The sequence below is a fragment of the Theropithecus gelada genome, chromosome 9 (genome assembly GCF_003255815.1).
Source record: "Theropithecus gelada isolate Dixy chromosome 9, Tgel_1.0, whole genome shotgun sequence".
Classification (NCBI taxonomy): Eukaryota; Metazoa; Chordata; class Mammalia; order Primates; family Cercopithecidae; genus Theropithecus; species Theropithecus gelada.
In genome coordinates this window covers 43,075,439-43,098,657 of record NC_037677.1, presented here as the reverse complement: position 1 = coordinate 43,098,657, position 23,219 = coordinate 43,075,439, and the positions used below count along the sequence as shown (strand labels likewise).

At 40.9% G+C, this 23,219-nt stretch overlaps 1 pseudogene across 1 annotated transcript in view; it reads left to right on the top strand.

Moving 5' to 3' along the window:
• The first annotated feature begins 850 nt into the window (after window positions 1–850).
• LOC112631026 overlaps window positions 851–23,219 on the top strand; it is a 121,114-nt pseudogene continuing 98,745 nt past the window's right edge. The window contains exons 1-14 of the transcript XR_003121061.1: window positions 851–1,022; window positions 1,286–1,419; window positions 6,252–6,409; window positions 7,312–7,500; window positions 9,041–9,120; window positions 10,729–10,917; window positions 11,805–11,947; window positions 12,676–12,797; window positions 13,141–13,326; window positions 14,038–14,176; window positions 16,183–16,941; window positions 17,127–17,218; window positions 18,165–18,322; window positions 22,095–22,176. The product of XR_003121061.1 is annotated as a ribosome biogenesis protein BMS1 homolog (transcript). The remainder of the gene's footprint in view (window positions 1,023–1,285; window positions 1,420–6,251; window positions 6,410–7,311; window positions 7,501–9,040; window positions 9,121–10,728; window positions 10,918–11,804; window positions 11,948–12,675; window positions 12,798–13,140; window positions 13,327–14,037; window positions 14,177–16,182; window positions 16,942–17,126; window positions 17,219–18,164; window positions 18,323–22,094; window positions 22,177–23,219) is intronic.

The window sequence follows — 23,219 nt, the reverse complement described above, 5'->3', positions numbered from 1 at the left end:
GGCCCAATATACAATCTTCCATCATTTAATTATTAAGTGCATTTTGGTAAATAGTAATTAATTCTGCTGAATCCTTTTTATGGCTAGAGATGAAGTGAAATGAAAAGAGTGTAAATGAATATATTTTGATAAATTCAAGCACATGGGTTTTATCAGGAGGAAGAATAAAAATTCAGTAAGTGATTTTATAATTAAAATAGATTGTTATCAACACATGGGATACTGAGGGAGAAGATAGTTATGCATACCAAACAAAATGTGACCTTGAGAGAACAGAGGTTTCCACCTTGCTGGAGACGTGCAGAGAGGTTAAGTGAGCTCCACTAGAGACTCTCCACTGGAAATTCTGTTGACCGCACACCACTGGACTGGGGAAAAATGGTTCTCTAAAGCCTTCTGTTCCAAGGCTATGCAATGCACTTTTTAAAAGATCATGGTATCTTCATTCTGCACATAGTCTCCCTCGGGTCCTGGTGGACGTGCTTGTTCCACACAGTGGAGATAAGCAGGTTCAGCAGCGGGGTCACCATCGTGTTCACAAGAGCAGCCTCTCTGTTGGAGTCCAACCTGTCCATTTGCTTTGGCTTCACATATATGAAGACATAGCTGCCATACACTAGAGAGAGGACAATGAGGTGAGAGGAGCAGGTGGAGAAAGCTTTCTGCCACTCCTTGGCCGATGGGAGCCATACAATTATGTCTACTATGTTACCATATGCAGTGGTGGTTATAATGAGGGAGTAAAAAGAGTGAACAAAATGAAGCCAAAGGCCAACATCTCAATAGATCTGGTGTCAGAACAGGAGAGTTGGATCAGAAGGCCGAGGTCACAGAAGAAATGAGGGATGACATGGGGTCCGCAGAAAGACAACTGGGAAACCTTCACCACGAGACCAGTGATGAGAGTGAAGTCCATGACAAAGCAGGCAGTGAGCAGGAGGAAGCAAGTCCTCAGGCTCATGATGGTGGGGTCATGCAGAGGCTTGTAAATGGTCAGGCACTGATCCAGAGACATCACAGCTGTGAGGAGGAAGCCTGTTGCTCCCAGAAGCACAAAAACCAAGGCTTGTATGGAACAGGCAGCAAAGGAAATTGTTTGCCTGACTAAAAGAAAGATGACCAGCAACTTTGGAATAACAGCACTTCTGAAGCAACACTCAAAGAAGAAGAAAATGCTGAAGGACCAGAGGACCTTCCCCTGGTGCTGGACAGCAGGGGACCCAACCTTGGTGAATTCCTGGACAGTTGTCCCATTTCTCACTTGCATGGGCATCTCTTTCCACAGCAGCAACACGCACTGGTCTTAACCTACAAGAAAGAGATATAGGGAACATGGAGTTTCTAGGGGAGCACAAGATCAGGTCATTTAACTGCCTGAGGAGAAGACTGGAGAGAATAGCAGAGTGGACCAGCAAGTTGGTGCACACATCAGAAAGACCTGAGTTCAACACTAGTTCTACCTCCGGAGAGCTGGGTAATCTTTGGAAAGTTAACCTGTGTCAACTTCACCCTCTGTAAAATGAAGACAATGATAGGACCTAAATGCTAATATTGTGAGTATTAAAGCATGTAACTATTTGAAAAGTGATATGAACGTTATCTACGTGATCCTCAAAGTCTACTGTAATATTATGATCATTGTCATATTGCTAAGTATAGTGTATTCAGTAGACAGGGTTATCAACATCTGCATAGTTATAAAACATTTTATTGTGTTTACATACAGTTTGTAAATAAAACATAACAGCAATTTTATTAATATTCTCTTGAACAATACTTTTTAAATTGTACAATAATTCTTTGGTCCAAATCCTTATCAACATGACTTCTTGAAGAGTTTACTAATGTTTAGTACAAAGCTGGTGACTTAAATTCAGTATTTCTATCACTTTCCACCATAATCATGAATGTCAGGTTGCACCTACCCCTTCTTCCACAGAAGTAGAAACTGAGGCTTAGAGAGTATCAAAAAAGTTAAGTTACACAGCCAGGAAATACAGAGCTTGGATTTGGCCAAGCCTGCTCACATCCAAAGCCCCTGCTATTTCCAAACGCTATGGCAATTTTTTTTTTTCAACAGTGCCCAGGCTGGAGTTCAGTGGCACAATCATGGCTCAATGCAGCCTCAACCTCCTGGGTTCAAGCAGTCCTCCTCCCTCAGCCCCCTGTGTAGCTGTGACTACAGGCACACATCACCATGGCTGGTCAAAATATTTTTAATAGGAACAAATCTATTGTTGACATTCTCTCAAACTTAAATGACAGTTAAACTTAATTTATTTTACTTTTACCCACCCCTCAGATAATTTTTTTTTTTTTTTTTTTTGAGATGGAGTCTCGCTCTGTTGCCCGGGCTGGAGTGCAGTGGCCGGATCTCAGCTCACTGCAAGTTCTGCCTCCCGGGTTTACGCCATTCTCCTGCCTCAGCCTCCCGAGTAGCTGGGATGACAGGTGCAAGCCACTGTGCCTAGTTTAGATAATATTATGGATGAGTTACTGACCTACGAATAACACAGATTTTAGAGATTATCTATTTTAGCACAACCACGTTACAGAAGCAATCTGAGATCATCTGAGACATGGTAGGGGTTCAAGGGAGGTGAGTAGCTCCCTGACATGGTATGAACTGTAAATCTAGGATTAACTGTGTGGTGTTCTGAGGCTGCATGCTGGCATATCAGGGATGGGGAGTTCACAGGATTAGCCCAGTTAGGAAGGACATTCCAGGGAGCTGGCACCACCCCTCTTATACATCAAAGTTCAATGAACCTTCTTCCCTCTTTAGTCCCCTTAATAGAGTGTTCCTTTCATGATGGCTATTGGGAGCAAGCCCCCAAAATCTGGCCATTAACTGGCCCCAAACTGGCCATAAACAAAATCTCTGCAGCACTGTGACATGTTCATAATGGCCCTAATGCCCAAGCTGGAAGGTTGTGGGTTTACGGGAATGAGGGCAAGGAACACCTGGCCCACCCAGGGTGGAAAACCACTTAAAGGCATTCTTAAGCCACAAATAACAGCATGAGCGGTTTATGCCTTAAGGGTATGTTCCTGCTGCAGTTAACTAGCCCAACCTATTTCTTTAATGCAGCCCATCCCTTCATTTCCCATAAGGGATACTTTAATTTAATATCTATAGAAACAATACTAATGACTGGTTGGCTGTTAATAAATATGTGGGTAAATCTCTGTTCGGGGCTCTCAGCTCTGAAGGCTGTGAGACCCCTGATTTCCCACTTCACACCTCTATATTTCTCTGTGTGTGTCTTTAATTCCTCTAGCACCACTGGGTTAGGGTTTACCCAACCGAGCTGGTCTCAGCAACTGCCTTGGGCTCTAGCACCTCAATACTAAGCTAGGGTCTGTAGTCTGGAATGCAACTCTGCTAACCTGCTTTGGATAAGCATTCTCAGAATGTGCTGCTCAGGCCACCAAAGCCCTCACCCCCAAGCCACAGGGCCCACAGAGCACCTTGAAGGAGCCTCAGCTTCTGCTCTAGGTGACAGCAGGGCACGATGTTTTCTGCTAAGATCTTTCAAAGAAATTACACAGCTTACTTTCCTGAGGATTTTAAAATTCCAATTAGAATGCTGCTACTGACTTGAGGTAAAATGCAGAGTGAAATTTTCGGCATTTCATATGATTTTTATTATTTCTTAATTAAATGAGACACTGAGATGTACCACCAGAAATAGTCACAGCCACTATGGATTCTAAGTAATGGAAGGATAGAAATTAAAGCTACAAATATTGTCATTTGGTTAAAGGACATATAGTTGTAGCCATGAAGAATGGGGCTAAATGAATGGGAGAGCAGCGGAAGGATGGTCCAACTCAGCTACTACATACTAGCTCCTAGAGATGCTTTGAATCTAGAACCACTCTCCACCTTCAGTGTCCATGAGGACCAGACCCGTTTTGACCCTTGTTTTTGTTTTCACTCATGTTTCAAGGTTATTATGCATGAGCTACCACCTGTGAAAATAAAACTCCCTCTTGGCCAAGGTTGACTGAACTTCTATTGGCTTCAAAATGAAGAGTCAAACTAAGACAGATGTGAGGAGAAAGCAGAGATGAGCCTTCCCAGCTCCTCTGTGTTTGGCTGGATGTGTCTTTTCTCATCAGTAGACAGGTTGTACAGAGGTGAGGCACAGTACAAGAAGCAGCCAGCCTCTGCCATCCAGTGCATGCTCATTCTGGCAGTGACTTTCTCAATCAGCCTAAGCAAAGGCTCCTCCACTGTAGCTGCACTGGTCCCTTTCCTTCTCTGTCTTGCAGGTGGCCTCAGTAAGGAAGGCAAGACAGAGAGATATCTCTACCAGAGGTTGAGTAGTCTAATCGTATAAACAGATTGAAAAACTCAAGAATTCAGATAGTCCAGTGTACCTCCTCTGGCTCCTGAAATCCCGCAGAAGTTGACCTTCCGAAGACAGGACAATGTGGGAAAGTTTGAAACTTCCTGGAGACTTGTTACATGGCTTTGACCAAAAGGCTGATAGTGATATGGACAATAAAGTCCAGGCTGAGGTGGTCTCAGATGGAGATGAGGACATTCTTGGAAACTGAAGCAAAAGTGACTCTTGTTATGCTTTAGCAAAGGGACCGATGGCAGTTTGCCCCTGCCCTAGAGATCTGTGAAACTTTGAACTTGAAAGAGATAATTTAGAGTATCTGGTAGAAGAAATTTCTAAGCAGCAAAGCATTCAAGAGAAAGCAGAGCATAAAAGTTTGGCAAATGTGCAGCCTGATGATGCAATAGAAAAAAAAAAAAAACATTTTCTGGGGAGAAATTCAGGCCTGCTGGAGAAACTTGCACAAGCAATGAGGTGCTGAATGTCAATCACCAAGACAATAGGGAAAATGTCTCCAGAGTACATCAGAGACTTTCACAGCAGACCCTCCCATCACAAGCATGGAGGCCTAGGAGGGAAAATGCTTTCCTGTGCCAGGTTCAGGGCCCCCCTGCTATGTGCAGCTTATGGGCTCAATGCCCTGTATCCCAGCTGCTTCAGTTGTGGCTAAAGAGGGCCAAGGTATAGCTCGGGCCATGGCTTCAGAGGGTGCAAGCCCAAAGTCTTGGCAGCTTCCATGTGGTGTTGAGCCTGCGGGTGCACAGAAGCCAAGAATTGAGGTTTGGGAACCTCTGCCTAGATTTCAGAGGATGTATGGAAAGAGCTGGTTGTCTAGGCAGAAGTTTGCTGCAGGGGTGCGGCCCTCATGGAGAATCTCTGCCAAGGCAGTGTGGAAGGGAAATATGGGGTGGAAGCCCCCACACAGAGTTCCCACTGGCATACTGCCTAGTGGAGCTATGAGAAGAGGGCCACCATCCTCCAGACCCCAGAATGATAGATCCACACACAGCTTGTAGCATGCACCTGGGAAAGCCACAGATATTCAATGCCAGCCCATAAAAGCAGCCAGGATGGTTGATTTTATGCAGATTTTATGGAGCCTGATTTCCTAAAAAAGCTCACTAATTCAGTGATTACCAATTTATTGACCACAGATTCCCAGGTACCTCAGAAATCACTGAAAGGGTCTCTGTAAGTCCATGGGGTCTCCAGGCATCATCTAGAAACAGTCATATCTCACACATACAGATATTGCTGTTTTTCAAATGTATGTAGATGAGTTGTAATTTAGGAGTTTTACAGAGTCAACAGGTACTAAAAGTAATACTTCAATCATATTGGAGGTTTATAAAAATGTTTATAATTTTTTATTAAAATGTAGATTAAGTTAGGAAACCACTTCATTAGACCAGTTGTTATCTAGGTCTGAGCCATCCCGTATGGTAGCCACATGTGACTATTCAGAGTTAGAATGAAATTAATTAAAAATTCACTTTCTTCAGTTTCCCTAAGTACATTTTAAGTAACCACATGAGGCTAATGGCTAAATGACCAAAAAGTGCAGATATATAATATTTCCATCCTTGCAGAAATTCATGCTGTTGATGTTGACACTTAAGATGAATAAAAAGTAACTTAACCATGAAATGTAACTTTAGCAGAAGTAAGTCATCTAATTTATAGCATAACAGAGAGAAAAGAAATTGGGGATGATTAATCAGTTTCTACCCTTGTTCGGTGAACAAATACATCATCTCTTCATAAAGAAATAAATGAGATTTATTGGTTTTTTTTCTGGGTATTGCCTGGATTGTAAATGCTTCTCCCACCTCCTTATCCCAACCTTCTTCCTTGTAGGTTAGTTACTTGTTATTGGCAAATGGCAACTATGGAGACTAGAAGAAACACAGAAAGAAAAATAGTGGGTCCAAAGCTGAAAAGAAAAAGAAGTGGCATCTGCAGGATCTCCAGCTAGGGGATGAAGAAGATGCTGCGAAGAGAAATCCCAAAGCTGTTGCAGTTCAGTCCGCTGTGCAGATGGCTCAATCCTTTCACAGGTGTGTTTAGCTGCAGTCTGGTGCTTCTTCCATTGATTCTTTTTAAATAGTAGGAGCCTTTCACAGGTGACATTTGTATTCACAAGTCTAGTCCAGCTCCAAAGGACAAGGAGATGCATGGTATGTGACTTTTACTAAAATGTGAGAAGCCTTTCCCATAGAAGCTGCCTTGCCTCCAGCATCTGCACACTGGTTGGTGTTTCTTGCCCAGGATAAAAGAATTTACAGAATTTGTTTGTTCCTAAACTTTAAACTGTTTCTATGGTGATAAGTGTGCTTTCCCCCTTGGATATGTTTTATGTAGTTGTAATATAAAATACAAAAATTACAATATTTAATACTAACATAGCTTTATTTAGTGAGTCTTGTGATATTCTTAGCAGTGTACTTTAAACGTTATTCAACTAAATCCTTCCAGCAGCCTCACCGGAGTAGGAATCGTTCTTGTCCTCATTTTATGGACAAGAAAACTGGGGTCAAGAAAACACGTTCCCTCCAATCATATAACCAGTAAGTAGGAGAGCCAAATTTAACTCCAGAGCCTCTGCTCTTATCTGTTATGATGCACTGCCTCGATATTTACTTTTTGATTTTTTAAAAATTATTAAAATCACTCCTAAAACAGTCAGATTTAAGGAGTGTTTAATTTTCAACTCTCTATACTATTGAAGTCATCTTGTTACATCTTTATTAAACAGTAATTATTTGGATAGGGGCAGAAGTTAACAAGTTAATAAATGACAAATTAATTTTATTTATATATTGTCTGTTGTACTCTCTATAAAATACACTAAAGTACTCATATCTATAAGTATACTAAAAAAAAGTCTACTTACAAGGTTGATACCTTTTACTCTATTTTGAAAGTGAGTTTACTTTTTTTTTTTTTTTTAAATGAATAGGACTCAGGATTTGAAGACAAAAGACATCATATGCCAGTGGTTGATTGAACTCCACTAGAGCCCCCATCAATAGTGGCAGTGGTGACGGGGCCTCCAAAGTTGGAAAGAGCACTTTGATATAATGCCTCATTCCGAACTTCACCTGGTAGAAGTTGACCGAGATCAGAGGCCCTGTGACGATCGTGTCAGGTAGGAGATGCCAGACACAGAGTTGGCGTGGCTGTTGTCATCTGAGGGACATGCGTGTGTTTGTTGTTTACTTGAGTGGAGCATGTTAAATATTGTTATATTATGTTACCTCTTTTATACTTTTACTGTTGGCTATAGCTTCAGAAAAGGGTAAGTTCCTAGAGATAAGGATGTGATACGTATCTTATCCTGACTGCTCTATGGCTTTACCAAGCATGTTCCTTGGAAGGGTCTAGCAGGCCTGGTCACTGTGAACACATCATTTAACAGAGAGCACGTACCTCCTATGTGCCAGGTGCACATGCTTGCCCTTATGAAGCCACATGCTGGTGGAAATGTGCTTTTTCTCTTTTTCCTGTAAGAATTGTCTGCTTTGGGAGATGGTGACCTTTCCAAGTTTGAAGGAAGATGAAATAAACTTCCAGTGGTAGAATGGCAATGCACACTCTGAAGTCTCTTGTTATTGCAGTAATATAGTTAGATTGAAGTTTTTCTTTATCTTTGGAGCATCCATATTTTCTTTTCCTTTTTTTTGAGACAGTCTTACGCTGTGGCACAGACCGGAGTGCAGTGGTGTGATTACAGCTCACTGCAGCCTCAACCTCCCAGGCTCAGGCAATCCTCCTACCTTAGCCTCCTGAGTAGTGTATGCCACCATACCTGACTAATTTTTCTTCACCCCCCTCCTTTTTTTTTGAGACAGAATCTTGCTCTGTTGCCCAGGCTGGAGTGCAGTGGCACGATGTCAGCTCACTGCAACCTCTGTCTCCTGGCTTCAAGCAATTCTCCTGCCTCAGCCTCCTGAGTAGCTGGCATTACAGGCATGCACCACCACGCCTGGCTAATGTTTGTACTTTTAGTAGAGATGAGGTTTCACCATGTTGGCTAGGCTGGTCCCGAACTCCTGACTTCAAGTGATCCACCTGCCTTGGCCTCCCAAACTGCTGGCATTACAGGCATGACCTGCTGCACTGCGCCCGTCCTCCTTTTTGTTTTTGTTTTTTTGGGGGAGATGGGGTTTCCCCATGTGGCCCAGGCTGGTTTCAAAACTCCTGGGCTCAAGGGATCTGCCTGCCTTGGCCTCCCACTGTGCCCAGCCCATATTTTCTTGACCATTTTCTTATAACCTTAATTTAGAAATGATTATCATTATGAATATTCTGTTACATTATGTTTGAGGATATTTGTAGCTATAGTGGGAATACGGGAAGTTTTGATAGAGGTGAAGACATTGGCCTGCAGCTGAACAGCAAGATCATGGTTATTATGGAGCCTGTCAAGTCAGAATTTTCCCTGTTTGAGCGCTTTTATTCATCTGGGTAGACTTTTGATATTATTTAAATTTAGAACACAGCAAGGAAAACAGGATGGAATTTATTTTATTTTACCAGTTTTTGCTTATAAAAATGAACTTCTGGTACACTCCTATAAACATATATGGTGTTTTACTGGATGCAATTACAAAAATAAAAATTAACATTGATGGTTACAGTTTTTTCAGGGTCTTTTTAAAGTAAAGTTTTCATCTTTTCACTTACAGGTAAAAAGTGCAGACTCACCATTATTGAATGTGGGTGTGACATTAACGTGATAGTTTATCTGGCTAAAGCAGCAGATCTGGTAAGTCAGCAGGGGCATCCTGGGGTGCTGATGGAGACTTACAGCACTGTGATAGGTTATTTACCCTGTGATGAAGGGAAGAGAGTTTTATGATTATTAAAGGAAACATGATCATCATCAGGGATACAGTAGATGTGATTGAATTGATGATAATAATAGTAATAAATGTTATTATATTGATAATAAACATGGAATGTGCACAATGACATGTATTCCAAAATCTTAGAGCACATCACAGGATGGAGAAAGCCTTTAATGAACACAGCTAATAAGAGCTCATTAATATATGTACATAGATATGTAAAAATATATCATAGTAATTGTCATTTCTTCTTGGACCCTTCCTGTCACCATGCTGACTGCTTTCTACAAACTTGGCTTACATAGACCCTTGATACACCCTTCAGGTGAGTAGGCATTATCTGTAGCTTACAAAAGATGAAATAGAGGCTCCCAGCAGTTAAGTAACTTGTGTGAAGATGGGACTTTTCTTCTCGATGGTTCCAGAACCTTCATCCTTAATGATAATGCTAGAGTACATGAATTGCCTGAAGAAGTGGTCAGAATTTATCAATAGAAAATCTAGACAGTACTCAGTGTATGGAAAATGTACACGCTCTTGCATTTATGGAAATGATAATGTTCACTATTTCTGATATTCTATTAACTACTTAGTTTAATCAAAGATGGGCATTTCTGTTTCCATATTTTGTTATTTTTCGTTTATCTATGGAAAGATAAGAACAAAAGTGTATTTAATATTAAAATTACAAGTTTCCAGGAATCAATTCTGAAATTATTTTGCATCTTTGAAGTGTCTTAAATTTTAAAAATTGGTCTTATCTGTTTATATTTTCTTATAGACTACCATTCATTATAATCTTACGGTTTTTTGACTTAATTTTAAACTGGTACCTATTTAAAAAATACTTCTGAGCAATTGAGTTATACAAGTTAACATGCAAGATAGACGTTTCCACTGCATGCTTCTCAAAAAAAAAGACTGTTTTTTTTTCTATGAGGATATTGAAACAAGAAGTTGGTTTTCTGTACATATTTAATATACTTCATTGATTATCACTTGCTTCCCATTCTTTGGATGTCAGAGACCTGTTATTTGGCTTAAAAGTACATTACAGAAAACTTCATTTCTTTAAATTAGGATTTCTTAGGTAAGGGCCAGGTTAGACCCAGCCTTTTCTGAGTTACTTCTCATGCATTAAAATTCTTAAAATGGAAGTTTATATCCTAGTGGACATTGTCTTATGGTTAGCTTTTAGAGCAAGTAAGAGGGTGGTGGTTTCTCTGTCTGGGTGATGCCTGTGTAGTCATTTGACTTAGTCTGGAGTGCGACTTTTCTGTCAAGGACCAGATAGTAAATATTTTTGGCTTTGTGGATCACATCTCTTGCAGCTACTTAGCTCTGCAGTTGTAGTGCACAGGCAGCCACAGACAATATGTAAATGAATTAATGTGGCTGTGTTCCAATAAAACTTTAGTTACAAACACAGGTGATGGACTGGATTTGGCCCATGGCCAGTTGCCAACCCCTAGTGTAGGTGGTCTGTTTTGGTAGTTTCTTTGAGAAATGATGTGTTCTGTTTGTAGGTACTGATGCTTACAGATGGCAGCTTTGGGTTTGAAATGGAAACGTTTGAGTTTCTAAACATCTGTCAAGTATATGGTTTTCCTAAAATTATGGGAGTCCTCACCCACCTTGACTCCTTCAAGCATAATAAACAACTGAACAAGACAAAGAAGCAATTAAAACACAGGTTCTGGATAGAAGTTTACCCTGTAGGAAGAGAAATAATTGTTGGATACTAAAATATAATCCTACTAAAACAGACTGAAGAGGCCCAATGCAGTGGTGCATGCCTGTAATCCCAGCACTGTGGTAAGCAGAGGCAGGTGGATCACTTGAGGCCAGGAGTTTTGAGCTCAGCGCAAAATGACCAAACCCTGTCTCTACTGAAAATGCAAAAATTAGTCAGGTGTGGTGGCATGCACCTGTAATCCCAGCTACTCAGGAGGCTGAGACATGGAATTGCTTGAACCTGGGAGGGAGAACGTGCAGTGAGCTGAGATCGTGCCACTGCACTCCAGCATGGGTGACAGAGTGAGACTCCATCTCACAAAAAAAAAAAAAAAAAAAAAGACTAAAGAGGCATTGCTAAGTCTCTCTAGGATTCGGATTCGGCTCCTGAATTCCCTTTGTGTATGTGTTCACAGTCTCTGGAAGGTTTCCCTCAAGAGGGTGCTTATTCTGGGTCTCTTGGTGTATCTCACTGCTGCACCAGGCAGTGTCTGGCTGTTTTGGGGTCGGGACTTAATAGAGTACATCAGAAGTTTCTGCCAGCTACAGGACCGGGCACTGCCCCTTCCTTTCCATGCTGCTTTGGTCCATCAGCCACAGAAACATTTCTGTGCTCAGATGCCTCACCTCGCTCTTCTCACCATACTTAGACAGATGAACCTGCTCAGCCGCAGAGCACTCTGCCTCTGTGGGGTTCTAATAAGTCCTGAAAGAAGCCAGCAAGGCTCTGAAAGCCTCAGAACAGTGGCTTTGCTGCAAATCTCCCTTCTTAGGATTGCTTCTTGTAAACAAGAAGAGCTTTTATTTTGTTGCAGTATTGATGAGAATTTAATTGGAATTTAATTTTTAATTTTCCTTTAATGTTGAGGGTGCCAAGCTGTTCTACCATTCTGGAATGGTGCATGGAGAATATCAAAACCAAGAAATCCACAATCTGGGCCATTTTATTACAGTTGTGAAGTTTAGGCCTCTCACATGGCAAACTTCTCACCCTTATATCCTGGCAGACAGGTAAAAAGCGATTGTAAACTTTTTCTTCCTGGGCCATATATTTCAAAGCTAAACAGACTGGAAAAAGAAGAGTGGTAGAATTTATTTTGTGCCTATTTGAATAGTGGGGGTAGAAGTGTAGTTGATGGAAAATGTCTACTTATGTCATTGCTCAAAGATGCTGTGCCTTTGGGAGTAAATTAATTATAAGATGTTTAGGAGAATGGGAGGACTTGGAAGCATTTAAGGCTACAGGATGTGGCCCCATCCTACGTTCATCCTCAGTTTTCAGTGATGCTGCCTTTGTGCCCGGGTGCTTGAGTCCTCGTGTGTGCCTTCAGTTTCCTTCCTTTGTGCTCTTCTTTGTGCTGTGGTTTTCTCAGCCTGGGATATCCTTTCTCCACCTGCCAGAATCCAAACCACAGCAAAAATCCCAGAGCACAGGCTCACCCTCTTCCAGAAAGGGATTTTCTGAATATGTTCTTCACTCTTCCCTGACCCCAGGTGGACATCATCTCCCTGTCTGGTGTCTTCCGGAATGAAAATGTCACTTTCAGCCTAGAGACACAGTTGTGTTCCTGCCCCTTTTCCTCTGCTGGATGGTGAACGGTGCTTCCTTATTTCCTCATTTTCTAGTTTTCTAAATGACGTGCTTAGTGGACAAGAGTGTGATGAGTCACTGACACATGAAAGGAGGTATAGGAACTTTGGCATTCATTTCTACTGTATGATTGAGTTTATTTTTCTAGGATGGAAGATTTGACAAACCCAGAGGATAGCCAAACAAACATCAAATGTGACCGGCAGGTGTCACTTTATGGTTATTTAAGAGGAGCACACTTGAAAAATAAAAGCCAAATTCACATGCCAGGTATTCTCTTGTTGTAGAACATACTAGAATTACACATAGGATTCTTGGGATGGCATTATTTCTCAGAAAAACTGAAAAGTGACCAAACAAGGGAAGATGGCCTTGCTGGAGGTTTTAAAAGTAACCCAGCTGTGTGTAGGCCTGCAAAGGTGTTACCAAATCCCCTCTTCTCTGACCTCTTGTCTTGTAGCTAGAGGGCCACTGTTCCAGTGTGGCACAATGCCCTTCTTTAGTGTCATGGGTTAAGCCCTTGGACTATGGCTCGTTTTTAACCCCCCAGTCAACAGTAGATACTTCTGACTTCTTGTCAGCTGAAGCTTGCTTTTTGGATCCTGTCTTCCAGGGGTAGAAGATTTTGCCATGAGTGACATCGGTTTCCTCTCAGACCCTTGTGCTCTTCCTGAACAACAAAAGAAGCGCTGTTTAAATGAGAAGGAGAAGCTGGTTTATGCGCCTCTTTCTGGGGTTGGGGTGTGCTGTATGACAAAGACGCTGTCTATGTTGCCTTGGTGGCAGCCACGGTTTTCAGGTATCGGTGAGACGGGAGTCATTGTTCTGAACTCTCATTACTCTTTCTGAATCTGTTTTTTAATCACAAAAAGTAAGGTACTCAGCTTTTACTTATTGAAGATTTTTCTCTTGTACTTATAATAAAGGCCCAAATGCATATTGTAAATATATAGGATAAAAATAATACCTTTTTTTTTTTTCATTTTACCAAACAGAAGAGTCCTGTCCTCCAGGCCTCCTTGATCCATGGCCCCAGCGCGGGCCCTGCTGCCATGTGGCGCCTGCACAGCCCATCCCCGTTTCTACAAAATCAGTGTGCTTGCCAGTTCTCATTGGTCCTTTTCTCATTCACAATGGTCTCCTCATTCTGTATTTTAAAGTGGATTTTAAATGTTGATTTCTTAGTTCTGTAGTTGAATTTTAATGAGTTAAAATCAGGGTTATTTAAAGATGTTAGAAAAGCTAGCATTGTTGTAGCACTGGAACTGAGATTTTTCTAGCTAGGTGTTTAGGTTATCAGGTTACATACTCCCTGAAGTTTGGAAAAGTTTAATGGAGATGGGGATCCATTTCAAGCTTTGCTCTAAGGATTTTCTTCTCTGCTTTTTGAGGCATTAAGAAAGGTTCTCAGGAAATGTGTCTAAGATAATTTTGAGAAACTGAGTGAAACCAGTGTCTCTCCAGGATCTTTGTGCTTTCCTCACGTGCCTTTTCTTGGTGGCCTTGACAGGACGAGGTGGGGCCCATCCATGAGCTGGTCCAGAGTCTCATCTCCACCATGTCCACCACTGATGCCAAGATGGCTTCAAGTCGGGTGACGCTGTTTGCTGGTTCCAAGCCACTTGGGTCAGAGGATATAGATAATCAAGGAGAAGTCTGCTTTTTTTCTATTTTTAATAAAAAGATACATTTTAGAAGATGTGTAATTCTGCTATCATAACACATTTTGGTGGAATTCATTCTAGGTTGTTTTGGTTTTGTGGGTGTGTGTGTATGTGTCTCTGAGGGCTTTTCACTTACCTGACATTACGAGGGAGTATTTTCTTGAAATAAAATACAGGATGCATTTTTCAACAGACCCCAAATATTCTTCAAATACCACACCATCTTCCATAGGTTACTTTTTGTTTTTTTTTAAGAGACCTAAGGGCACTCCGCTTTCTTTTGGTGGCCAAAACACTAGAACAGTCAGGGAGTTTGTGGCTGTCCAGAAGCCACATGCCTTGTCTCTGAAAGTTTTATTTAGATTATGTTGTATTATCTCCCATGGGTAGGTTTCCATGGATGTGTGGCTTATGTGAATTATTTCTCAGTCTGGGTTGGGAATTTATATACCTTTATACATAGTGGATGTTTGCAAAACATTGGTTTTGTTGGATTGATTGATGATTCCCAGTAAAATTTATCTGAAATTTTTGAGATTACCTAGTATGTAATTTGTTACAGTGTGCATAAACTACCTAGCACGATGCCTGACAGATACGAAGTGTTCGCCGAAAGATCACTCTTTTATAATGAGTGTTGTTATCTACTTTCATTTTTCCATATCCTTTTAGTCATCCTTGTCTACAAGAATACTCTCTTCTAATACAGTTATAGTTAAAATACCTAATTTTATTTCTATATTCTGAGCACTTCCTTTTTCTATACAGTCTTCATGTAGTCATCATTTTGTTATTATTGGGATATTCTTTTTTTTTTTTGAGACAAAGTCTCACTTTGTCTCCCAGGCTGGAGTGCAGTGGCGTGATCTTGACTCACTGCAGCCTTGAACTCCCAGGCTCAAGTGATCCTCCCACTCCAGCTCCACAAGTAGCTGGGACTATAGGAGTGTGCCACCACACCTGGCTAATTTTTTAGTTTTTTTCTAGAGACGAGGTCTCACTATGTTGCCCAGGCTGGTCTTGAACTCCTGGGCTCAAGCAATCCTCCCGCCTTGGCCTCCCAAAGTCCTGGGATTACAGATGTGAGCCACTATGCCTGGCCTATTATATCTGTATCCTGCCACTATACCTGGCCTATTATTGCTGTATTCTAACTTATCCATCTCTTATGGTATGATTTTTAGTTTTTTTCTAATTTGTGTTTTCATAATTTTACATATCTTGCTATGTTAATTAGCTTTATACAGTTTTCTTTCATCCTGTGATTTTAGCCTCCTGATGATTCTTGTCTGTCAGTTATGGCACTGGTGACTTAAAATGGATGTTCTTCCTCTGTCATTCCTCCTACATTTGTTAGCTGGCATTTTTAACAAAGAGCTTTCACTTCTCCCCTTTATTTCCGTATCACTGCTGACTAATATACTTGCATTTTGTTCCATGGGTTATCTTCCATCACTATCATTATTCTTCCTGATGCCTATGCTGTCCCAAATTTGGCCATGGGAGCCTTCAGCCTGTCTCCTGTGTCCTTTCAACTGTCTCTGTTAGTCTTTCAGCATTTCTTACTTTCTGACAAAACAAGAGGATCCAGGCTCATTTTGCCCTTTTCCTGCCTTGGGCCTGGACTCGGCCATTTCTCTTAAGGATCATGTGTTTTTAGCTTAGAAATAAATCAGCTTTCCAAAAGATCTACAAAACACTAACTTCCTTTTTAAGCAATTTTTTTCTAAAATTAGATTTTTTTTTTAAAAAAAGGCTTATTTCTTTATTCTCCCTATAAGTTCTTTTGAAGTATGGTGTTAGGGAGCCATGCCTGAGTTTGTTTATTAAATGTTCCAATTTTTATCAGATCTTTTTTTCCCTATGCTATGTCGTCTTAAACAATTCCTTGACATTTTCTATTTCTTTATATTTTCGTTGACTATATTGCCATTTCTAGATTAACTGATTAATGTACAAGTTAAATTATTTTGCATTTCCTTGGCAACATAGGCTGTTGATGTCAAAGGAGGAAAAACAAATGGACTTAAAAACTGGGCGAATGAGTCGGAAAGCCATTTTTGGAGATGAAGATGAATCTGGAGATAGTGATGATGAAGAAGATGATGAAATATCCGAAGATGATGAGTTGGAAAACGGCTCTAGTGATGAGGAAGCAGAAGAGGAGCAAAATGCTGAGATGACTGATCAGTATATGGCTGGTAAGGGCGTCAAACGACGGAAACTTGAAGAGTTGGAAGAAGACAGTGAAATGGATTTGCCAGCATTTGCTGACAGTGACGATGACCTTGAGAGGAGCTCAGCGGAAGAAGGGGAAGCAGAGGAAGCTGATGAAAGCAGTGAAGAAGAGGACTGCACTGCAGGAGAGGGGGGCATTTCAGGATCAAAGGCTGTTGGAGAAGGTAGTAAAGCAGGGCTGTCGCCAGCTAATCGCCAGAGTAACCGTGTGAATCCGAAGTCTTTGCCGATGAAGAAAGCAGCCCTCATGACTTCCGATTCTGGGCATTGCACAGCTGAAGAGGCGTTTGCATTGGAAGATAAATCTAAAGAAAGCTCCTCGCTCAGTGCAGAGGAAGAGGACTCAGAAAATGACGAGGCTATTAGAAAAAAGCTTTCAAAGCCTTCTCAAGTGAGCAGTGGTCAGAAACTGGGGTCAAGGAACTTAATTGATGAGACCAGTGATATAGAAGATTTACTCAAAGAGGAAGAAGATTACAAGGAAGAAAATAATGATTCCAAAGAAACCTCAGGTAAGCTTAAATTTAGTTTGTTGCTGCTATGAACTTGGCTCTCGAAGTGGTACCCAGTGAAATGTCTACATTTGGGGGTCTGTTGATTTTGAGATTAACTGTTGAAATCCTGCATTGTGGATGGATCTCAAGGGAGGGGAGACACGTGAACAAGCCTAACTGGAGGTTGGCTTTGGTCATTTCAGGTGCCCTCAAGTGGAAGGAAGACCTTTCCAGAAGGGCTTTCTGAGGCAGCAGCAAGCAGCTCCAAACCTCTGAAAGCTTATTTATGGGACCGGTAAAGAATTCTGGTTCAGAGCTGGAAACGTTTTAGTTTCTCTGTTTGTTTTCTGAAAAGGAGATGAGGGAATTGGTTGATTGGGCTGGTATTGTTGACATCCATAATTGCTGGCCATCACATTTCATATTTGGCAGATTAATTATCAACTTATGAGGACCACACTTTGGTCTTATGAAGTAGACTTATGGGTTTGTTGTAAAACTTGATGCAAATACTGTCCATTGCATCATGTTATGTCCCCTATTTAAAAGTCCTTCATGAGAAACTTTTTGAGAATTTGGTGCTAGAAAAATACTTCTGATCATAAAAATATTTATTTTTTCCTTTCTGAGAATGAGAACCCTGTATAACACAGTTTTTTCTCCCTTTTGCCCTTCTCTTCTGATTTCATGCTTTATTAAACTTACCTATATGTTCTTTCTGGTAGAATTAATGCAAAAGTAAATAGATAGTGGTGAACTTTACATTGTGCTCCCTGGTTACTGCACGATGAGATCAAGGCCACATGGTGAGACATTTGGGCTCAGCACACTGAATTGGGAGGGTTGCTGTGAACTGATTTTCATTCAGGTTTTGTCTAAGTACGCTTAGTGATGAGAGGCTCAACACTCTTTAGAGCTCTTCTTTAATCATCTAAAGCTTTGCTTTTAAATGTCCCTTCCCTCCCTTGAGCCCTAATAGTCTCATTCCTTGGCCTCTTAGCTGCTGCCGTGCAGGAGCGCAGGAGCCCCACACATGTAGAGCAATAGCTTCCTGGCTCTCTTAACCTGTGACTGCCCTGCCCTCTTAGTGCCTAACTCATATGTGGCCATTGCTATACCCACCACAGACAGGGGCCCTCAGTTCCTGAGTTCGAAGACTCATGGCCTAACTTGTCGAAAACAATGAGTCCTCCAGGGCTGTAGTTTTTGTTCTCACTTTTCTGCCATGGAGTCCTCTTTAGTGGCAGAAGATAATGAAGAAGAAGATCATGATACCCAAGAAGAGCTTGCAGGGTTGTTTCACGTCAAGCAGCCTGACAGAGACTGGAAGCACAAGGCTGACTCTTTGGACCACTCCAGGTTTCTTGTGGAGGCCCCCCATGACTGGGATTTAGAGGAAGTAAGGCTGGGTAGTACATTTGATTTATTAGAGGATTATTCTAGAATGAGATTATCTGATGTCAATATTGCTTACCTGTTGTTGGCTTCTTATTTTTACAGGATTACAGGTCATTCTCCCAGATATTGCAGTGGGCACTTCATGCATCCTAAGCAGTAACATGTTCTGAGTTTAGTTAGACCATGTACATGGCCCACGGAGGACAGGTTCAGCTTCCAGTGTGGACAGTAGTGTGCATTTTCGTTTTGAAGTGGTGCACGTAAGTTTTCATACATCAGATGTATTTTGTGTCTTATCACTAGGATATACGTAGCACTCCTGAATTAACATTTATAGTTTTTGCTATTTGTAAGCATAGAGAAATCTGTGATACCTGTAAATGTTCTTCCTGCAGCTCACCACTTTGTAATCACACTGGAATTCATTCAGTACTCAAACTCACCACAGCTCACCCTCCTCTGAGACCTCTTCTCTTTCTCTCTCTCTTTTTTTTTTTTTTTTGTTTGAGATGAAGTCTCACTCTGTTGCCCAGGCTGGAGTGCAGTGGTGCGATCTCGGCTCACTGCAACCTCTACCTCCCGGGTCCCGGTTCAAGCAATTCTCCTGCCTCAGCCTCAGGAGTAGCTGGGATTATAGGCATGTGCCACCATGCCCGGCTAATTTTTGTATTTTTAGTAGAGATGGGGTTTCACCATGTTGGCCAGGCTGGTCTTGAACTCCTGACCTCATGATCCATCTGCCTCAGCCTCTCAAATTCTCCTTTTGTTTTTTTTTTTTTTTTTTTTTGAGACACCGTCTTGCTCTGCATCTTGGACTGGAGTGCAGTGGCATGAGCGTATGGCTCAATGCAGACTCGACCTCTTGGGGTCAAGGGATCTTCCCACCTCAGCCTCCAGAGTAACTGGGACTATAGGCATGAGCCACCAGGCCTGGCTAATTTTTGCATTTTTTTGTAGAGAAAATGTTTCACCATGTTGAGCTAGTCTCAATCTCTGGGCTCGAGTGATCTTCCGGCCTTGGCGTCCCAGCCTGCTGGGATTACAGGAGTGAGCCATCGTGCCAGCCCCTTTCTCTATATTCTTTTCTGCAATGTTCTGATCTTCCAAAGGTTCCCTTCTTTTTTGTCAATTCTGTTTGGCTTAGATGTCGCTTCTCACAGAGGCCCAATTGCTATCATACTGCCTGTTGTAATTCACCAGGTACCACATAATGAACTTTAAGAGATTTTATTTAACCGTTCTTTATGGTGAAATTTAATATAGATGTAGAAAACCACATGAAAACAATTGTTTAACTTAATGGGTTGCCAGAAGGTGAAGGCCCCAGCACTCAGGCTGGAAAATCAAGCTTTGCTGCTCAATTGCAACACCAGCCACAGTCCCCTTCCTCCCTGTAGAAGGAGGTGTGGTCCAGCCTCTTATGGGGACTCTTTCCTTTTCTTCCTGGTTTCCTCGTCCATGCTTCCATAAGCATCATAGTTTACTTTTACCCGATTTTCATTACTGTTTTTCACTCTATCTTTTAGCACTTTTAGTCAACAATCTTTCCTTCCCATTTCTTTTTTTTTTTTTGGTTACATTTTATTTAAGAAACCAAGTCTTTGGTCTGCAGAATTTCTTGCATTCTGGACTTTGTGGATTGCTTTGCATCCCTCTGCAGTTTCACAGGCCCTCCTGTATTTCCTGTGAGTGGGTACTGAGCAATACTAATAGAACTTCTGTGATGAGCGGAATGTATATCTGAGCTGCGGGTTGTGGCTACTTGTGGCTACTAAGCTCTTTAAATGTGGCCAGCGAGACTAGAGAACTAAAATTTTAAATTTTATTTAATCTTAATTTAAATAGCCACATGTTTCTAGTTACCTTATAGACAAAACATCTAACGGTTGGATAGGATTTACATTTGATTTTTATTTTGCAGCAAAACTGCTTCCCAGGTGGTGGGTGGTGTTTTCTCATTAGGAGGCGCATAAAGACTGGTTGTGTCCTTTTAATGATGTTAGATGTTATCAGTTGTTGGTGCTCAATGCCTAGAACCATCAATTTCTTAAGAACATAGAGTGATGTTCTATTCAATAATTTCTCTTTATTTATTAGCTGTAATACTTATTTAAAGAGAAACTTTTTCTCTTTTACTATTCAGTTATCCACTTCTATATATATAAGGTAAATGCTTGATTTGTTCTTTGGAGACGGAGTCTTGCTCTGTCACCCAGCCTGGAGTGTAATGGTGTAATCTCAGCTCACTGCAACCTCTGCCTCGCGGGTTCAAGCAATTCTCCTGCCTCAGCCTCCTGAGTAGCTGGGTTTACAGGTGCCCACCACTGTGGCCGGCTAATTTTTGTATTTTTAGTAGAGATGGTGTTTCACCATGTTGGTCAGGCTGGTCTCAAACTCCTGATCTTGTGATCCGCCCACCTCAGCGTCCCAAAGTGCTGGGATTACAGGAGTGAGCCAACGCCTCTGGCCCATTCTTGATTTTTTAATCAGTTTTTCCAAAGGACACTTGTTAGTAAGTTTCACTGTGGTGTCATGGATATAAATGTAGTTGATGTGCCTGGTGCTGCTGCACCTGTTATCCTTATTGAAACTCCTCTTTATCCCACCTGTGGCCTGTAGGAGTCTCTGCATGCCAACTCCTGAGTTCTTATGTGACGATCATAGTCATCCTTGATCAATTCTTGCTCTGTGATGTCAGAGAGCTCTTGGAATCACCCATAAGAAGTCCTGATTTCTTTTAGTAGAAAATGGTATTTCAACATGACAGCCTAGGCATAGGAATGCTTACTGCCATGAGTTGGTCATTACTTCTAGGCCTTCTCAGCTACCCGAACCAGGAGAGTTCTTATAGATATTTCCAGTTCACATTCAGGACTACATCCTATTCATTCTTCCACTGGAGAATTATTCCCTGGTTGAATCAGAAGATGATGAAATTAGAGAATCACATAATTACTCATTTGCTTTATCCCATATTACACACAAAATAGTGTCAGAATAGTATGATTACTGAAAACAGTTAAATAATATTTTCCCTCATATACTCACTCATTTCTCTTTTCAAAAGTGATTGTGCCATTTTACTTACTCACTGGCACTGTATGTGGGTTCCAGTTTCACCACTTCTTCACCAGCACTTGTTATTATCTGTCTTTTTGATTATAGCCATCCTAGAGGGGATGAAGTTATATCTCATTGCAGTATTGACTTGCATTTCCCTGATAGATAATGATGTTGAACATCTTTGCATGTGTTTATTGACTGTTTGTATATATTCTTCATATTGTTTGCCCATTTCAAAAGTTGGATTACTTAGTTGTATGTGTTGTTTATATATCCTGGATATAAGTCCCTTATCAGATACATAATTCTCAAATATCTGCACCCATTTTATAGGAATTAAGTTTTCAAACAGATGGGTTTAGATTAACAAGTATCAAGACCAACTTTGTAAACTACTGTTTCATTGCATCACCTTAGAAACCTTAATAAAATTGAAAATTAGTTGAGTTAGTAATTATCTGTTTGTTTACTTATGAGGTTAGTAGACTAGTAGTATTTAATACTTTCTCTATCTGCTGCTTAATGTGTTTCATCTCTGCAGTTACACTGTCTCCATCAAAGGTAAAGTTATTTCCTGGGCTCATTTGGAATGAGAATATTCATGAAGGTGGGAAATATTTAAAGGCAAGTCGTTGCCTACTGCCATTTCTTAGAGTTGTTTTGCTGAGTGATTGGAACATCTCACCTAAGTGCTGACTTTTCTGCATAAGGCTATGAACAGTCTCAGAGATTGTTTCGTGACTGGAAAGTGGGAAGATGAAAAAGATGCAGCCAAGGTCTTAGCAGAAGATGGTAAGTGAAGAGCTGGGTTCTTCAGGAAGACTGGCTTCTCTAAACTTTATTTTCTTCTGTATCTTAGACAATAGTCAAATTGAAAATCATAGTCACTTGTGAAATGCTTTGGGGAATTCAGACAGGAGTAATGAGCCAGGTAATATTCCGGATTTTCCTTTTATGATGATCTTATTTTCTCAGTTGGCTAACTGATTTACTACATATGGACCTTAAAAGTGAGCAACTTTCCATAAATTTTATCATGTGTTTGTTAAAAATAGATTTTGTGTGATGTGAAAAATATACACAAATAGCATTTATATTTTTCTTTTGATAAAGGTAGTATGCATTGTGGAAAATTTAGAATGAAAAATACAGAACATACCGGAATTCTATCAACCTATAAGGAAACCTTTGTTAACTTCTTGAAGTATTTACTTCTAGTCACTTAAAAATCATGTGTATAAACCTTTTTAGTTGTACTTTATATAACTTTTGAGAGGAGGATTGCTTAAGTGATGTACTTTATATAAATTTTGTCATCAAATTTTTTCAAAGGTTTCATTTTTATTATTTGAATATCATACCATAATTCAAGTCACAATTTTTTCAACATCTAAGTAGTTTTGTACTTTGCTCATTTTATAAAGAACTCCACACTGAACAACTTTGAAATAATTCTTGGCTCACACTTTTTATGCTCTGTTACCCAGGCTGGAGTGCTTTGGTGTGGTCACGGCCCACTGCAGCCTCAGCCTCGCAGACCCAAGTCTCCTGAGTAGCTAGGACCACAGGCATGCATCACTATCCCCAGCTAATTTTTTAATTTTTTTGTTCCGACAGTCATTTTCTGTTGTCCAGGTTGATCTCAAACTCCTAGGCTTAAGAGATCCTCCTGCCTCAGCCTCCCGAGTAGCTTTGACCACAAATGTATACCACCATGCCTGGCTAATTTTTAATTTTTTTGTACAGATGGGGGTCTTGCCATGTTGCCTAGGCTGATCTTGAATTCCTGGGCTTAAGCAATCCTCCCACCTTAGCCTTCCAAAGTGCTGGGATTA